Here is an 18840-nt window from a genome sequence, read left to right as displayed (position 1 = left end):
AAGCAAAACTTTTGGCAAATTTCTGAAAAAAATGTGATACATTTTGGAAATTTTTAGTATAACAGCAAAAGTAAGTTTCGGGGAATTTTTGGAAAAAACAACATGTTTTGGCAACTTAGACAATAAGGAAACTTTTTAACAATTTTTGGGGAAAAAAGAAAACTTTGAAAATTTGTAGGAAAAAGTGATTCTTTTTGGAAATTTTTGACAAAAACCAAGAGTGCGAAAACTTCAAGAAATATTTTTTCAAAAAAGCAAAACTTTTTACTATTTTTAGCAAGAAAAAAAATGATACAAAAACTGGAATTACTAGAAGGTGGCTTTTAGACTTCAAAACGTACGGTATTTTAGGGAAAAAGTGAGACTTTAAGGTGTTTTTGTTTAAGAAGTAAGATTTCTTCGTCATTTTTTGATAAAAAACGAGACATTTTGGCAGTTTTAAACAAATAAACAAGACTTTTTATCAATTTCTAAATAATAATGACTCCTTGAAATTTTTTGCTAAAGAGCGAAAATTTCAAGAAATATTTGTCAAAAAAGCAAGACTTTTTACTAGGTAAGTATTTTTAGTAAAAAAAAAAAGAGAAAAAACTGGAATTTTTAGAAGGTGGCTTTTAGACTCCAAAACGTAATAATATGTACCTCCTCCCAACCATGTTCGATATGTCGAACCATTTCCAAACAATATGGAGGGAGGACAAAAATAAGATTTAATGATGAATTTGAGTTTTCCAGCTCAATTTGATGACATTTTGATTTTCTTCTCTTCTTTTATCCAAATTTGATTTTAAATTTTTTTTCAAAGCTTCAAAAATGAACTCAAGTACATAGGTACAAGTAAGCCTATCGTGAAGCTTGGCTGGTGGGATACTTTTGTATGCTCTCTTGATTTGGCTTTGTTCGATCAAAAAAAAATACGACAGGTTGAGGTAATACTCCTCAGTCCTCCAATCTGAAAAAATTGATGATAGAGAGGGAGAGGTAAACTCTCAGAATTTGAATCCAAAAAATCCAAAATCTCTGCATAGATGAAAAAATGTCTCGATTTGTCGAACGACATCGAAACAAACAGTTTTCAATTCAGAATTCCAATATACTTATTTCCATAGTGAATCAAAATTTACACCTACATGTACAGGTATCTAAATTTTATTATTCTACACAGCCATACCAATTAGATAAGCTATAAAACGAAAACTTTACACATTCTCAACCCCGAAAAGCATCACGTCACGTCATCATAAATCCGTATATAACGTAGGTGGCTCGAATCTTCCATCCTTTAGACCCTGAAATATGACTGAAAATACATTATCACACAAAACTCACACCCTTTTTCAAAGGTAAAAATATATCTGCAGCCGATTCTACTCGTATCCCACACAACTTTCAAAAACACGAGCTCAGGCATTTTATCATTTATTCAAGACCCAAACCAGAAACCTATCGCGTTGTATAAAAAACCCAGCAGCAGACACAGCCACCTCTTGGCATATAAAATACTCGCACAGCAAACCCGAACACACAAAAGAATTTCGACGTTATAAAGCGAAACCGTAACGTTAATAATTTCCTTGATTTTTCTTTCAGCGTCTGCGGAAATATAAAACCATAAATCATCCGCTTCGAATGATATTCCTCGAGAAAAAAAAAGTGTAAACGTTAATTTTCAAAGTCCGAAGCGCGCAAAAAAGCAAAATTTACAGCCTGAGGAATTTTTAGAAAAATAAAAAATGCATAATTCCCATAGCACCGCGTCCGATTAACATTAATAACGCGATAATGAAAATATACCATGAAAATTTCACGTTTTACGGCCGAGCCTGCTGTTGGACAAATTTTAATTACAACTTGAAAATTTTTCCGCACTCGTTTGTCAAATATTATCGGGTCAGTGGTTTTTTTGAAAATTATTTTCCATTATTTATGTACGACGTATCAACGTGGGATGCTGGAGTATTTTTCATTTATGGTTATACGACGACGACGTATAGATACTTGAAACATTATGGAAATTTAGATTTTCAATTATGTAATTTTTTACCAGCAAAATACCTAACTCGTCTCTTTCTTCATTTCAATTCTATACAGAAAGAAATTACGATTGAATTATAAAAAATCGATTATTTTCAATTTTTTATAATACGAGTACAGTGTAGTTATAGAAATAAATTATTCATATTTCTTCGATAACAATAAGAATAAGAGTATTTGTATTATTCGTTGATTTTTCTCTTTTAATTGGAATTATTCATCTGACCCATATTAATTCACGTACCTATGCTTTATTCAGCAAGTTGGGCAACAGTGAAGAGGAAAAGAAAAAAATTCAAACTGCATTACGCTCTCGTATTTGAGCACACAGTACACGGTTTAGTAATCTATAATGATAAACATTAAATCTAACGAACGTTATTTTTCATTTTGCAGTAATGCCGTTTCATTTATGTTGTATAATCACATAATTGTTACCTTTGAGGTTTGAACCGTCATTGATTTTAAATGTTTTCTCGGTATATGGCATCGGCAGCCACTAATATATCCAGCAGTACACGAGTAGTATTTTCGAAATAGAATACGTGTCATTCGCCTTGTCGTATTTGATCAATTAGGACGGAACATTAACCCTTCTTTTCATCATATCCAAATACGTAGGTATAGGCATAATAGTTATAATAATTCAGCTAAATGGAGATTTCATAATGGGCATTTTTTTTCAACCCGTCAAACATTTGAATTAGGTACCTACACGCACGAATAATAAAGCGAGTGAATTCGATTATTAATTCGGTAATATTTCGTTCGACTCATCCAAGGCTAATGGAAAAATTTCATTAATAAAATTTCTTTCAAACTTTTACTAAAATTTTTCTCCAGGTACTAGCTCGACTTTTCGAATTTGAATCAGACGAAATTTTCCCCTCAAATAAGGGAACTAATTCGAGCTTCGATATAATAATAAAGTTTTTGTAATGAAAAAAAAACTTTTTATTTAAATTAAATGAGCTAAACTTATCCATTTATTCGTAGGTATTTTAGGATTATATTTTGGAATATTTAATTGCCAATGAACAAACAAATTATTGCTATATTCAATGTTAGTATTTAAATTTTAATACCAGTTTTCTTCCGCCGCTTAAATCCCTAGTTTAAAAAACTTTGGCGGTATTAATTTTCGAGTGGATTATTGTTTCTCGTTCAATGTGGGTTTACTTTTCTGCCTTTTTTTTGCCCTTTTTTTCTATAAATGTTCAAGTCAACGTTCCAGGAAAGGAGAAGGAGAAGTGCACGAAGTAGGTAAGTAAAAGTTTTCTTTTAAATTATCTATTATGATACATAATATTATGCATAAAATAAATTGGTTTAAAAAACACGAAAAATTCGAATTATCGAAAAACGTGACACAAATATCGTTTTTCAAAGGCAATGATTCTGATCCTAAAAACCATTTGACTCCAAAATCACACTATACTGGATCCCTCAGAAAAGCTCGATTTTAACGTCACGTTGCATATTTCAGAGTTTTGAAGCTTGGAGCCTTTCAAGAAGACTCCATTTTAATTTTGAGGGCAAACAGTAATCAGAATAAAAATCAGCATACCTCTTGAAAAACCTGCGTAGACCTCATTTTAAGACCGAACGATTTTTCGAAAACCAATAATATGGGTTCTATACCACTCTAATCGATGGTTTGGAAAATTGTCATTGCCACTCTCTCCTCTTCTCTCCCCTCCACTCCTCTACCCTATCGTTTACGGAACAATATTTCGAAAATGGTCGACAAAATATGGAGGAAGGAGGAAGGCCCTACAGAGAAACTGAACCATATTCCCCAATAATGAATAGGAATTATTTGCAGAAGTATTTTCTGTACCTATTAAGGTCATTTTTTTTGACATTCAAAATTTTAAGGAATTAAGAGAAGAGGAAAATAGGATTTCATCCATGAGGAAAATTTACTTCTGAAAAACCAATCACAATAATCAATTTTTGAGAAATCTCAAAATTGGAGGGGAGGGAGAAAAAACAAAAAAAAATAGAAGAATATTCAAAACGGAACTTCTACTGGAAAAATTATTGCTTAGAAATTCCCAAGAAAAGATATGAGATTCATAGTCAGTTATTTTACAAGTCCACATACGTGAAATGCTTTTTGAATTTTAACAGATGGTTCTGGTAGCATTTTTCCAGTCAATCACCGAAAAAATTATGAAAAAATCAATCTTTCATTTTGTAATTGAGAATTTTCTTAAATTTTCCAGGCGAACCTAAACAGTACATTTTTTTCTCAAGTAAAGTGGGAGGTCCCCCCTCCCCGGAAGAAAGATTTTTGAATCGAACGGAGCTAAATCGAACGAGCATGCAAAATTCAAGGTTCTAAAACGGATTTTTGAATTTTTGGTGAATTTTTGATGATTAAATTTGGGCAAAAAATTCGAAAAAAATGAAAAAATTTCCAAATTTGATCTAGAAAGCTGAGTTTTGGTTTTTCTGTCCCATAAACGGAGTATAAATAATTTTGAAAAATTTTGAACAATTTTGAAGCTTCCAGAAAATTTGTTGAAAGTTGAAAATTCCACAAAGTTTTAGCCAATGAACTTGGAAAGCTGAAATTTACTCAATACCCCAATCTCAATATGCTGAGTTTATTGGAGGGGGTTTCAAGCAGTTTTGGAGCCTCCAGCTATATTTTGGAAATTTCGAGGTTTCCAAAAATGTCATAAAAATTGTCCCAACTCAACTTTAATTGAAAATAGTGTGTCATTGATGAAGCAAGTCATTAAAACACATCAATCGCATTTATACGTATCAAAATCAATTTGGAGACATTTTAGGACATTTTTTGAAATTCTGAGATTTCCAAAATATGGATGGAGATTTTCAGAACTGTTTGAAATCCACTTCCAATCGACTCCTCAGCATGCTGAAATTAGGGTATTCAATTAATTTTAGTTTTTCAAGATCACTGGGTGAAATTTTGTGGAATTTTCAACTTTCAAAAAGTCTGCTGAAAGCTTCAAAATTGCTCAAGACTGTTCGAAACAATTTCCAATTGATATGATGAGTCAAACTTCAGGATGTGCATCAAATTTCAGTTTTCTGTGCCAATTTGGTGAAATTTTGATTTTTTTCTCATTTTTGGGTCAAATTTTTGATGTTCAAAAATTCACTAAAATCGCATCTGATTTGGCTGATGATACATTTTTACATGCTCTTTCGGTTCAAAATTTGCCACCAATTGGAATACCTCCCAAGTAAGAAAGAAGGAGGGGAAGGGAGGGGATAAAAATTTTTCAGATTTCAAAAGAGGTAAATTTTTATTTCATAATCCGGAAACTTGAAGGGGAGAGGAGGTGAAATCACCTGGGAAATTTAACCACAACTGACTTCTTTGATTCAAAAGTCAATAAATACCTCAAAAATTATTCTCAGAGAATATTCTCAATCTCAAAAATCCCATTTGAGGGGATTCATTTGCACCAAAAAATGTTTAAAACAAAGAAAATTAGTCTAAGTTAAAATTTTGGTCATTAAAAAATTGAAATAAATAATCTGAAGGTATTGTAGATATTTGAAACTCGTGGAGAGTTGGGAGGAGTGAGCAGGGTTGAAAATCCCCTCTTCTTTCCCTGTCCAATGTAAAATAAAGCCCTAAATTCTGCAGCCAATCTGCTTTTAGCAACAACATCTTGTTTGTCGACCAAATACAAACAATCTTTCGGATTTTCAGCTCATATAATTTAAGCTACGTAAGTATATACGAGACCATACAGTACAAGAAAATCCAAACCAACTTACAAAAGACCATAAAATACACAAAACGCCATCAAAACTTTTTCCTAATTTTGGCACAGCTTGAATTACTTAGATACTTGCTGCTGTATTGTATTAGGTATTTGGTTCTATATGGCAAGTTTTTCGGTAAAATTACTCGCGTTATGTAACGTTTAGAAGAATATGCGAGTAAAAGAAACACACCGATAAGGTCAATTTCGGTGCAAACAAGCCATCTGTTCCACTACACTAACTATAAGACGATAATCAGCATTCAGCACATATCCGATATACAGTATAGGGCATACTTACGTTTAAAAGGTATAAAGAGGTAGGTAGGTAAGGTACGTAATTGGTACATAAACTTCGACTCACCTGCGAACATAAAACAAAACATAAAAATTAGTCCAATTTACTCGTATATATATATAGCTCAAGCAGCGAGCACCACACAACACAGCAGCGGCGTTTAAAAATGTACATAAAGTTTGGTCTAAATAGGAAAAGCACGTGAGACAGAGAGAGGATATAGTACTTGAAAGTTTCACGATCGTGTAATTGATGAGCACGCGATTAAATAACAGCTAAAGGAGGAATTCTTCTGTACTTATGTTTTGAACGAAAAGTTAGGTGTACACTCGCGACTGGCTCATTATTTTGATTAATTCGATAGCAGACAAATTTTCTCCACGCACATCACGATTTTTTGGCTAACAAATCAACAAAACGTAAGTAACGTTGGTTGGGCTGTTATCAAAGTAAACACGAATCGTACTTTAGCCATTATTCTCTCGGACGTTTGAAAAATTCGATTCTTTTAGTACAACAACGCGATGGTCATATGCGGTTTTAGATCGCGTTTTTCTTCCATCAGAGTACGAGTATATAAGTATATTGGAGGTAAAATGGGTGAAAAAAAGAAGAAAAAAAAACAAGTTCATGGCCATAGAATGGCGAACATTGCAAATAAACGGTAGTGAGCTGCTATAGAGCTAAATAGAGCACTTTCAAATTCCTTTCACTTTCGTTAAGAATTTCCGCTAGCGCCCCTCGATATGCGAGTATACATCTCGATCATATGCATTATCGCATATACCTTTCAATTTTACTACCAACGATTCGCTCTATTAACGTTCAGGTAATTAGAGAATTGGCATTTACCGAAACTGAATCTGGCCGTAATGCCAACTTTTACCAGCTAGCAATTTTATTTTCGGAAGACAACGAAACACGACTGTGTATTCAGAGACAAAATTAACTCCACCTTGGTCTCTTGGTTATCTACATAGATACTGGTGTACCACCATCGTGTTGTGGTACACCAAGGTGTCGGCTGCTCGCTAAAAACCCATCAACGTTAATTTACAAATTAACGTTTTTACAACAAAACGAATTTTTAATTACATTTTACTTTACCTGCGTTCAACGAGCGTAATGTACATGTGGCTATGTAGATCAGCGTGAAAATATGTGTACTAGCAGTAATACGTTTAAAATTCAAATTCTTTACTCGACGACCTTCAACTAAATCAGGCGAAGAAAAAATTCACGACGGGATCAAATTCGAGAGAGCAGAAGGGCGTAGCTGGTAAGCGTTTACACGAGAGCCGAATTTTTTCGAAAAAAAAAAATTGAGGACATGTTTATGATTTTACGTGATTTTGATGGACTATCGTAGGTGAAAAATTGCAGGCATTTCGAAACAAAATAGGAAAACATCGCGGTGATTAACTCAACTCGTAATAGAAGTATCCTGAACAGTAGAAAATTTTCGAACCCGAGAGAAAAAATTTATAGTTTTTCTGAATTGTTATTTTTCTCATTCATCAAAACTGTTTAGAAATTTTTGATTGAATCTGATCAGATTTGTCTTTAGATTTTTTTATGAGATCTACCATTAGATGAGATCAGATCCCGACATTCTCTGGATTTAATTTGCTTAGGCCAGATCTCATTAGATCTAATCAGATTCAATCTGACCAGTGATCGCATCCAATCGTTTTTCCCTGGGTCAATTCTCAGTCAAATCTGTTGAAAATTGCAAAAGTATCGTCTTTTGTCAAAACATGCCAAAGGTCCAAACAGGGTGTCTAACAAAATTTCAAAATGAAAAAATGGGACTTAAGTAGGACTTTCAGCAGGTCATTTTTCGAGCACTTATGGAATTTTTCAAGGTGGGAGGGAAGGGGGTCAAAATTTACATTCAAGTTTCTAGCCAAATTTTTGTAAAAAAATGTTTGCTTTTCTAATTATTTCAAACACCTTATGATTTTATTTAAACAAGTAGACGCCAAAAATATAACGTTTCACTCCAATTTGTTGTTTCATTTTCTCCTTATCAATTTTCAAAAAGAGCGAAAGCTCTCAAAAATATGTAATTCAAAATCTAAAAAAGTCTACACAAATGAACCTTTTTCTACAAAATTTTCTCAAAATTCCGCAAAAAGGGGAAAAATTGAAAATTTGAAAAAATTTTATTTAAAAAAAGTAGGACTTTTGGATAAAATTGTTGAAAAGTATTTAATGCTTCTGACTTGTTCCACTGGCAGTCCATTTACAACAATTATTGGCCCTTTTCCCTCAAAGGCCATCACCCCTATTGACAATTTTACTAGCAGAATGCTAGCATTAGTAGCACCCACCTAGCATGAGTAGCAGGAAACTAGCATGATACTAGCGTTATGCTAGCATGAAATGAACTAGCATAACATGCTAGCAAAATGCCAGCTTATTGCTAGCATGATACAAACTAGCAAGAAGTATGTTAGCAATGAGCTAGCTACATGCTAGCGACATAACTACCGAATGAAGCTAGCATTTCCCGCTAGCAAAATTCTATCATATATCTAGTATGAGATGAGCTAGCACAATGCATGCTAGCAATATGCTAGTTAAAACCTTGCCCCTTAATTACCAAGTGATGCTAGCAGTTCATACTAGCATGATGCTATCATATCGCTAGCATGGGGTGAGCTAGCAAAATGTATGCGAGCAATGTGCTAGTCAACCCCTTGCCTCATAATTACCTAGTAATGCCAGTTGTCCCTGCTAGCATGATGCTATCATATTGCTAATGCAAGATTATCTAGCAAAATGTATGCTAGTGGTATGCTAGTAAAAACCCAGCACCATAATTATCGAGTGATCCCAGCAGTTCCTGCTAGCAAAATTCTATCATAATACTAGCCTGAGATGAGCTAGCACAATGTATGCTAGCAACATGCTAGTTATATCCTAGCATCATAATTACCGAGCGATGCTGGTAGTTTCTCCTAGCATAAAGCTACCATGTTGCTAGCATGATATGAGCTAGTAAAAAGTACACTAGCCATACACTAATTAATCCTAGGAGAATAATTATCTTATCAACAATTTTACTAGCAGAATGCTAGCATTAGTAGCAGAATACTAGCACGGTGCTAGCATGGAATCAACTAGCAGATTGCCAGTTAGAATAGTGTTAGCACTTAGCACTTTGCCAGCAGATATTTTATTGGAAAATTCATCCTAGCATTGAACTGGTATGATGCTAGCATGCGGTGAACTAGTAAAAGACAGGCCAGCAATTTGCTGGTTACATGCTAGCAGCATAACCACCGAGTAAAGCTAGCAGTCACTACTAGCATATTGCTAGTGCATTGCTAGCACCCTGTAATGGTGCTAGCTTGAGGTGAACTAGCAAAAGGCATGCTAGCAATCTGCTAGTTACATGCTAGAAATACAATCACAGGTAAACTTGCACTAGTCTACTGCTAGCGCTATTCTAACCTTGGTAAAGCTAGCAGTCAAAGTACTAGCATGGTGCTGGATTTTCGTTAAAAGACTTCTTATCCAGGTGCTAGCAGTCAAGTGCTAGCATAATGCTAGCAAATTGCTAGCGTTGTTCTTTAATATGGTACACTTAACTTCTCTTAGATGAAGTATGTAGTCAAGTCGAATATAAGCTCAATACAGTTTCCTGTTTAAATTAAGAAGAGTGAAGTTGGCAAACTAATCACTCAGCTTATACTAGCACAAGATGCTAGTGCAATGCTAGTTCTAAACTAGCATTGTAGGGCAATTGCCCATTTTTGGATATTCTTGGGAACCGTACCATAGGTAATTAAAAATATACCCTATTCTTTTATAAGGAAATTAATAAACTTCTAGCATTCTACATATTATACACATGCTAGCATATGCTAGCAAAAAGCTAGCAAGATCATGCTAGCACCAGTAGCGCCATTTTGAACACCTGCACTAGCGTATCTGCTAGCAAACTGACGCTAGTATAATGCTAGTCCCCCTGCTAGAATTATGCCAGTTGTATGCCAGAATATGCTGGAAATATGCTAGCATGACTATGCTAGCACTGTTGCTAGCATTCTGCCACTTGAAATTGTCAATAGGGACCATTGTTTTTGACGACGAGATTCTCATTCCATATTTATCTGCTACTCCACCTAGTCCTTTTGGCTTGGTTTTCAGCCTTTCTTTAATCATGTGATCAAAGTAGATGTTGAACAGGCTACACAACAGTGGGCATCCCTGTCTTACTCCTCTTCCTATCTTCTTTGCTTCCGACATGTTTCCGGATCTTACTCTTACATATTACATCCGTGTATATTTCTTCAATTAAGCGTACCATTTGTTCATTCATTTTGATTTTCCTCAGGATTTCAAACAACTTCTACCCTTTGTACTTGATTGTACGCCTTCTCCAGATCAACGAAGCACACGTGGGTTTCTAGGTTATACTCTCATCTCTTCTCCATCAGCAGCTTCATTGGGTATACTCCATCTGTGGACAATCTTCCCTTTCGAAATCCATTTTGGCATTCCAATGTTATTGGTTCCGCATCATAAAATGTTTGGCAAAAATGAAAAAAAATTTTAATTATACCATTGTAGCAGCTCCCTCTAAGAAATATGTGGTTGCTCATTCTAGTTACCAAAAATGTTTATTATTTTTGGTTGTTATTTATTTTTATCAAATATACATACGTTACGACTCATCAGCTCTTCCAATTTCATATGTACCATTATGGTACAAATTGGTGACCACGACGTTCGAATGCCTACTCAACACAGTGATGGAATACGCCATTCCTAACCCAGTAAGTCGTATCAAAGACAAAATCATCCGTAAGTAAACTTAATTTCAATCATTCTCAACAACGACAACAACGACGACGATGACGACGAAATCACTGATGCCACTTTGGCCAGAATAATTTCAATTTCAATCCATAAAATGACCAGCCTGGGTGCAAGAATCCGAAACGACATGTAGTAGTGAGCCCCATACGCTATGTCAAAATTCACTCGCCTCATCGGACAAATCAACCAACAATCTCAATGCAAATAACAACGATTCAACTGTCAGTCTCCAGTAGTTCTCAATTCGCAATCTGGTCAGACATTTTCATAGATGCAACCTCAATCATCCTGAATCAACATTTTTTCTTCAGAATCAACAAACTTCAACATCAGTCATCGACTACAACCAATTCAAAATCAACTCATTCTGTCTCATTGGTTTTCGAAATCGCGGCTTCTCCGCTGGAGGGGGAGTTATGTAGCAGCTCCCTCTAAGAAATACGTGGTTGCTCATTCTAGTTACCAAAAACGTTTGTTATTATTTTCGGTTGTTATTTATTTTTATTAAATATACATACGTTACGACTCATCAGCTCTTCCAATTTCACGACAACTCAAATCGATTGGAAACAGTTTCGAGCAATTTGGAGCAGACCTGGAGCCCTCAACTGATTTTTGAAAGATGAAATTTCACTAAAATTGATTTATTGTACTCCAATTTCAACATTCTGAGTCAATTGGAGGCGATTTCAAGCTGTTCTGGAGCCTCCAGCCATATTGTGGAAACTTCAGATTATCAAAAAGTGCCCTAAAAATCTGTCTTAATTTATTTTTAGCACCAGAAATTATTGATAATATAAAAGCCATTTTAGCCAAAATTGTCAAAAGCCTCGCTTTATTTTTCAGAAATTGCAAAATTCTCACTTTGTTGCTCAAAATTGTCATAAAATCTCGCTTCTGTTTATCAAAGAGTTGCAAAATCAACGTTTTTTTTTTTAATTTCGAAAAAATATCACTTTTTGGCACTCATGCGGCGCAATTTCGAGTCTTTCTGGTATGGCATTTTTACTGACGTAATTTCAGGATTCGCCCTCAAATATGAGTATAAAATATATATACTCGAATTCAAATCAATTCGTATACGCAAGAAGTGAAATGAAAACTCTAAATAATTGGTAAATAATATGTAATTATTTATACTTATGTATAGGTTCAACGTATGCGGCAATTAACTCGCTACGACTACTTTCTCGCGACCTTGAAACATTATAGCTTTTTCAATTACGTACGCATATTATAAGTATAGAGGTACGAGTATAATGTACTTTGTTTTAGAATTTTTCCAATCATTGAACGAACCGAATGAATGAATGTTTTCAACGCGAACGCGGTCGTCTTATTGAAAACTCAGTTTCTATTTTGTAGTAGGATCTCGTACACTTTTATAAACGATAAATGAACGCCAAGGTTGCAGAAATTACGCTGCGAAATGCGTCGAATTGAAAGTCTAGAGATGGTAAAAATGTCGAAAATGGAAGTCAAAATGAGAAGTATCAATTTAAACTAAGTTTTTCGTTCGACGAGCTCGATATTTTTTCAAGCCGAGCGAGCACTACTGGTTGAAGTGCTGCTGTTCCATTGATTGTAGTTTCGCGATTGTTGCGTAATGATTCGAGGAATTTCTAAATTGGAAAAAGAATCAGTTTTGTGAAATATCGTTCGAGTATTTACGTTGTTGTTTTTGTTCGTAATATCCAGCCAACTACGTGTATTACTTTTTAGCTAGGTTAGATATACCCTACCCTATACACGATATTGAAAGTACCCAATTGTTAAAGTTTAAGTACGATCAAAATGGTATTATTTTTACCGTCGCTAGGGTCGTAGTTGTTGTCGTCGTCGAGAGGAGAAAAAACATCATAGGTAGTTACCGCGACTCGACTACCACTGGCTGGTGGCTGCTGCAAAGAGTAAATGAGAAAATACGATTACAGCACCATTGCCGAGTAAATCGAATTAAATTCAGCTGATAAATTTACTTTATTATAAAACGCGCAAATGATAGCTCTTTCTACTCGTATTTGGGATCAACGTTGCAAAATTTCGCTTTCCTTTCGGTGTGTTTCGTTTCGTTTGTTCGAAGCACTTAATTAAGAAAATACTGAGCGCAAATGCTATGGCGAGTATAGCGAATCTTTGAATTTCGCGTGATAGCACTCGTCGGTTGTTTTCTCTACTGCTTTTGTTTCCTCATCGTCCTTCGACCCACTCCACTAGTCCTCGTTTTCATCCCTTTTGGTAGACTATAGCAGAAAAATAAAAACCTCTTCAAGACACTATACACTATAGCGAATAACTTAATTCGGATATAATTTCCTACCCGGCTAAACTCAACCTAACCTACTACATAGAGAAAATCCTCGCTTTTTGTTGTACTCGTATATTTGCGTGTTCAGCGATGCCGCGAGAAATTCAGCTCTTATTGTCTCGGCCGCGTACGTAGGTAGTTAGGTACTAGGTAGGTACAAATAATTTATAATTGTAACCGAGTCGTTATTCGCTTAGTGCACTTTTAAGGTGGATTTTTTCAAAGCTGAATTTGATATTGAAAATTAGGGATAGAATTTTGAGTATTCATGGTAGATAAGTAGGTACGTATAAGCAAACCAAAATTGAAAATTAGCAATAACAAAAAACATCGGTTTCTGAACAAAATCATGCCTTAATCAAATGAACAAAACAAACACAAATCAGAAAAGAAATTAGTTTATTACAGGAACACAATAAAGCAAATGACGCGATGAATCACACTTGGCAAAACGAGACCCAAATACTTTTTGCGATTTTTCTCAGAAATTTAGACTTCAACAATTTTAGCAAAGATATGGGTCCATTTGGAAATTTCCACAAAAAAATCTGTAAATTTTTTGGAAAAGAGTGATAGTCCGGCATATGACCATAGGAGTAATTGCATCCCCCCCCCGCCGATCCTCCGGGACAACTTTTTTCTTAAAGGGGACACTCTAAGGAGTCATTTTAGAGCCTCCAGCGACTTTTTTGAAAATTACTGGAGCCTCCAGTAGATTTTTGGAACTTGAAATTTTCCCAACATTACTTTATCAAATGGAGTTGGCAAGCTGAAATTTACTTCGCAGACTACATGTTGGTTTCAAATGCTTTTGAAGCTTCCTGCTACTTTTAGGAAATTTCAATTTTCCAAAAAAAACGAAATGCAACCTTTCAAAAAGTCGCTGGAGACTCAAAAACGACTTGAAATCCACCAGCAGTCAACTTCGTAGCGTATTGAAATTAGTTTGCAGGATGAATTTCGACTCTCCATCTCAGTTTGATGAAATTTTGGGAAATTTCAAGTTCCAAAAATCTACTGGAGGCTCCAGTAATTTTCAAAAAAGTCGCTGGAGGCTCTAAAATGACTTGAACCCACCTGAAGTCGTCTTCAGAGGGTGTTAAAATTGGAGTGTAGAGTAAACAGCTTTCCATCTCTATTTAATGAAATTTTGTGAACATTTAATGTTTCAAAAATCTGCTGGAGGCTTCAGGAATTTTCAAAACGTCGCTGGAGGCTCCAAAACGACTTGAAATTCACCTGCAGTACTTCGTAGCGTATTGAAATTAGTTTTTAGAATAAATTTCAGCTTTACAACTCCAATTTGATGGAATTTTGTGGGAATTTCGAGTTTCAAAAATCTGCTGGAGTCTCCAGAACTGCTCAACACGGATTGAAACCGTTTCCAATCGATTTGGCATGTCGAAAATAGGGTATATCCCAAATTTCAGCTTTCTTGGTCAATTTGGTAAAATCTTCATTTTTTCCCTCATTTTTGGCCTAAATGCGATTTAAATGAGACGTTTGGGAAATTTTTTGGTGAAAAAGTGAAACTTTTTTTTGGATATTTTTTGCAAAAGAACCACAATTTTTACCAATTTTTGGCAAGAAACGAGACATTTTGCAATTTTTGGCAAAAAGCGATATTTTGACAATTTTTGCAAAAAGCAGGATTTTTTTGGTAATAATTCTACAAAGAAATCGAGACTTAAGTATAGTCAATTTTTGGGATAACTTTTGGCAAAACCCATACACTTTGGAAATTTTAACCAAAAAAAAGGCTTTCTAGCATTTTTTGGCAAAAAACCAAGACTTTTATGCAATTTTTGAAAAAAAGGAACACTTTTTGGAGTTTTTTTTTGCTAAAAAAAAACAACAGTTTTTTCGAATTCTGGCAAGAAATGTGACTTTTGGGCAGAAAGCAAAACTGATAATTTTAGAAAAATGCATTTGCTGGGATTTTCCACAACTGGGACCCCTATCCACAACTGGTACTTTACCTTACTGAAATGGAGCAGAGGAAAATGTCATAATAGAGTAAACTCTGGAATTTTCTTAAACTGAGAGTACCTATTTCCGTCCAGTCTTCCTCAAACAAAATGGCCTAAATAGGTATACCATCTCTGATACAGAAATAATTCGCAAAATATGAAATATCTAGTCGAACTAATGACCCAAAACATAAATAAATTCTTTGGAAAATGTTCCTATACGGTAAATTACAAAATCCCTTTACTTCTCAAGGTGCCCCTCCCCCCTGCGACGAATATTGGAACAACTATATATACCAACGACGACGGAGAAACTCACCGTATGGCAACTTTTTTCCCTACTTGCTTTTAGAATCGGTTCGATTGGTCTTTACGAGCATAGCGCGATTTGTTTTCCCGTTGTTTTTGGTCGATTTGTTATTTTTATTAAGTGACCGAACTCGTGCTTTTTGCTTTTTACTGTTATCGAGGTTGGAAGTCTATCGGAATGAAATATCATTCGAGGAAATGGAAAGAAAACGAGCTAGAATTATAAGAAATGCTATTCGATTTGGGTAGGAAAATTGCTTGGGTCGTGTATTCGTAAGGAAAATATTTTCCAACGGCGACTGGCGAAGGCGAGTTTTCCGTTGAAATAATAACTCGACGTGATTAAATGAAAATTAGTACCCTTAGGCATAGTGTACCTTATCAGTGTTATAGTATCAGTACAACTTGGCTTTCGCCTGAGCTGTACGAAATGTTATAATTTTATAGAATTCGAAATACTTAATGACTCGAGGGATTGGTTGTCGATTTACCAACCGTATACGGCACGTATCGTGTTAAAAGCAAAGAACGTTTTTCGACTGGATCCTTTCGAGAATTGTGCGGCAAGTTTGAAAATTTTCGTGTCGAGTTTTCGGCCAAGTTTTTGGTGCCTTTAATTCTGTCTTGTATATACGATGACGACGGTCACGAAACGAAACACAGAAAAGAAAGAGAGTTGAAAACGACGACATCTAAAACATTTTCGCCTATTTTTATATAGATGTATTTTTCAAACACGATGAACAGTGTTCGCCAAAGTAGATAACGTTGTCGGTTTCCAATTTCAAAACACACGATTATGGTTTTTAAAACCCCTTTCACGTACTAATAGTATTGCAGATTGATGCATTTCTCGATAGGCTGGTTGAACGGAAACAGATACGAGGTTACGACGATACTCTGTCTGGAATTTTTTTCAAAATGGGAGTTCGTTTCTTCAGGGGTAGGTACCTACATATTTTGAAGGGAAAATTTTCACATAGAAGAATTCTCTCACTGTCATGAGATGGAAAATTTTTTCAACGTGCTCGAGTAATAATATATTATACAGCATCATATATTATATGATAATTCTTTTTTCTCGGTATCACTTCGGTTTACGAATAAATTCGTAAGTATATTTTCACATAAGTACAAGTTGAAATATATTTTAAAAAGCATCTGTCGGTTTTACATTAGGTTTAAAATGTGTACATGTATTACGGTATGCATACGTCAACCTTATACGTGTATACTTAGGTATAAATATACGCAATACTTAAGTATACAAGAGTAACTCCGGTGGCTGCAGAAGAACGTGTTTTAGCATAAATGTTTATAAAATTCGCGTTACACTTTTTCGGGGCGAAATAAAATTAGGAAAATTGTATACGAGCAAGGTTATGATGCATTGGTTTGATACGGCATTTTCTTTCTCTTTTTCAGCTCTGTACGAATACACAGAGAACACGAAAGTTGTACGCACTGCCAACTTACCCCTTAAATAATCAATATCATTCTACCCACGCCACGCTATGCCATGCCACCGTACCACACTCTTATCTGGTAGCAGCAAACACCATTAACTTTTCTCAATGGGTCACTTATAGGATGGAAGTACTTTTAACTTGCGACTCAATTCAAATTTAAGTTTTTCTTTCTTTTTTTTTCTTTCAACTTCGGTGCTTTTATTCTCGTACACATAGCGAAGTTGCGTTTTTTTGATGGTATGGTGTACGAGTCAGGAGATGTGAGGAGATTTCGCTGCGGTTGCATTTTGCAAACGGTATTTTTATGCAGTTGATGACGCGTCGTTTCATCGTTTCGTTTGTGTAGAGACTTGGAAGGATACAAGATGGAGAAGCAGTATTCGAGGAGTCTGTGTGAATTAATGAAGATGCTTTTTGAACGAGCTTGGTCGAGGGTACTCGAGACCTTGTAGGAGAACTTATCGAAAGACGATATTGACGAGATCGCTTGCGGCTAGGTCGCGAATTATCGAGTGCTTTTTACATCGGTCGACGTATTGTTTCGGATTTGTAGAAATTTTCGAGTGGTTGGGGGTTTTTCCACGTTTTACGTGTTTTGAAAATGGCGCAGTTTGACGAGGAATCGATTATACATAGTTGAATTTGGCGGGCATTAATTTATTTAATTAATGATACGACCATGCCTATGCGAGGGGCATCACTTTTTTTCTGACTATGAGTCGTTATGAAGAGCTCAAAAATTACTGTATTATAGTCAGTTTTGAAGCTACAAATTGACCCTTGTATGGTATAAAGGATGGGTTTCTTTTTAAAATTAATGTATTCGCCGAAAAATTCACATTAAAAATTTAACATGATTTGAAAGTTACCAGTACCTACGTATCATTAAGCTTAGGAAAATGTAAAAAATTCAACGTTAAATTATGTACGTACTGTACCTATTAAGCGAAGTATAATGCTAAATAGATACTCGTATGGTTTATCTATTTTTATTCAATAATGATAAATAATCGAAAATGTATCCGGCTAAGTTTCACAGAGATGATTACTTTTTGATGATGGTGTTCGTTATACGGAATATTCTTAAGCGATATCGGTATTAAGGACATTTTTTTTTTCGATACTCGAGCGTTTATTTTATTTATGTGAGCTTTTCCTCGATCGTAATATATTCAGAAACATACAACAAGAGTGGAAGAAAGGATCGGATGACCTGCTAAAAGCTAAAAACTGCCCTTCTAAGATATCGAAAAGAAAAGAAAGTTCGGTAATAAAAAACAAAAATATGAGAAAGTGCTTGCTTCGGAGTTTAAGTCATTTGAAAGCTTTTTCTTTACTATTTTGGGTGGTGTTTGTGGTGCTGAAAAATGGCCACGAGAATTTAAATTTTTTCAAAATTTTGATCGTTTCTTTTTTTTGGATGAAAGTGAATTTAAAAAACATTGATTTCTTGAATATTGTGAATTTTTTCCCCCGATTTGGTGAGTTTTCTTTTGAATATTTGTAGATTTTCCCCTATATTCTGACGGGTACAATTTTTTTGAATTTTTGCGAGTTCTCTTTTTTAATGTTTTTCGATGATTTTCTCGGAATTTCCATTTTTTTTCTCTTTTTGAATTGTGGCGAAGTTTCTGCATTTTGTTTATTTTAACAGTTTTTTTTTTTTGAGTTTTGTGCTTCAAAAAAAGAAGTGATTTTTTTGCTCACATTTTTGTGGAATTGTGATTTTTCTTCTTCCAAAAATCATGATTTCCTTTAAATTTTGATGTTTTTTTTTCGAGAAGAGAGGGAAGCTTCTTCAAGATTTTATGATTTTGTTTTTTTTTTTTTTATTTTCACCTTTTTTGGTGGATTTTTCTGGATCTTGATA

At 34.8% G+C, this 18840-nt stretch overlaps 1 protein-coding gene across 5 annotated transcripts in view; it reads right to left on the bottom strand.

Moving 5' to 3' along the window:
- Positions 1-18840, bottom strand: part of LOC135846045 (RNA-binding protein Musashi homolog 2-like) — a 211567-nt gene that overhangs the window by 124776 nt on the left and 67951 nt on the right. The window contains exon 1 of one of the 5 annotated variants that reach the window (XM_065365012.1): positions 6088-6110. The exons of the other annotated variants lie outside the window; for them this stretch is intronic. The gene's annotated coding sequence lies outside the window, so the exon portion shown is untranslated. Of the gene's footprint in view, positions 1-6087; positions 6111-18840 lie in introns of those variants that run through there. 5 annotated transcript variants of the gene reach the window in all.

Source organism: Planococcus citri, chromosome 4, assembly GCF_950023065.1.
Source record: "Planococcus citri chromosome 4, ihPlaCitr1.1, whole genome shotgun sequence".
NCBI lineage: Eukaryota > Metazoa > Arthropoda > Insecta > Hemiptera > Pseudococcidae > Planococcus > Planococcus citri.
The sequence above is the reverse complement of the archived record's forward strand: the minus strand, read 5'-3'. Positions and strand labels throughout refer to the sequence as shown.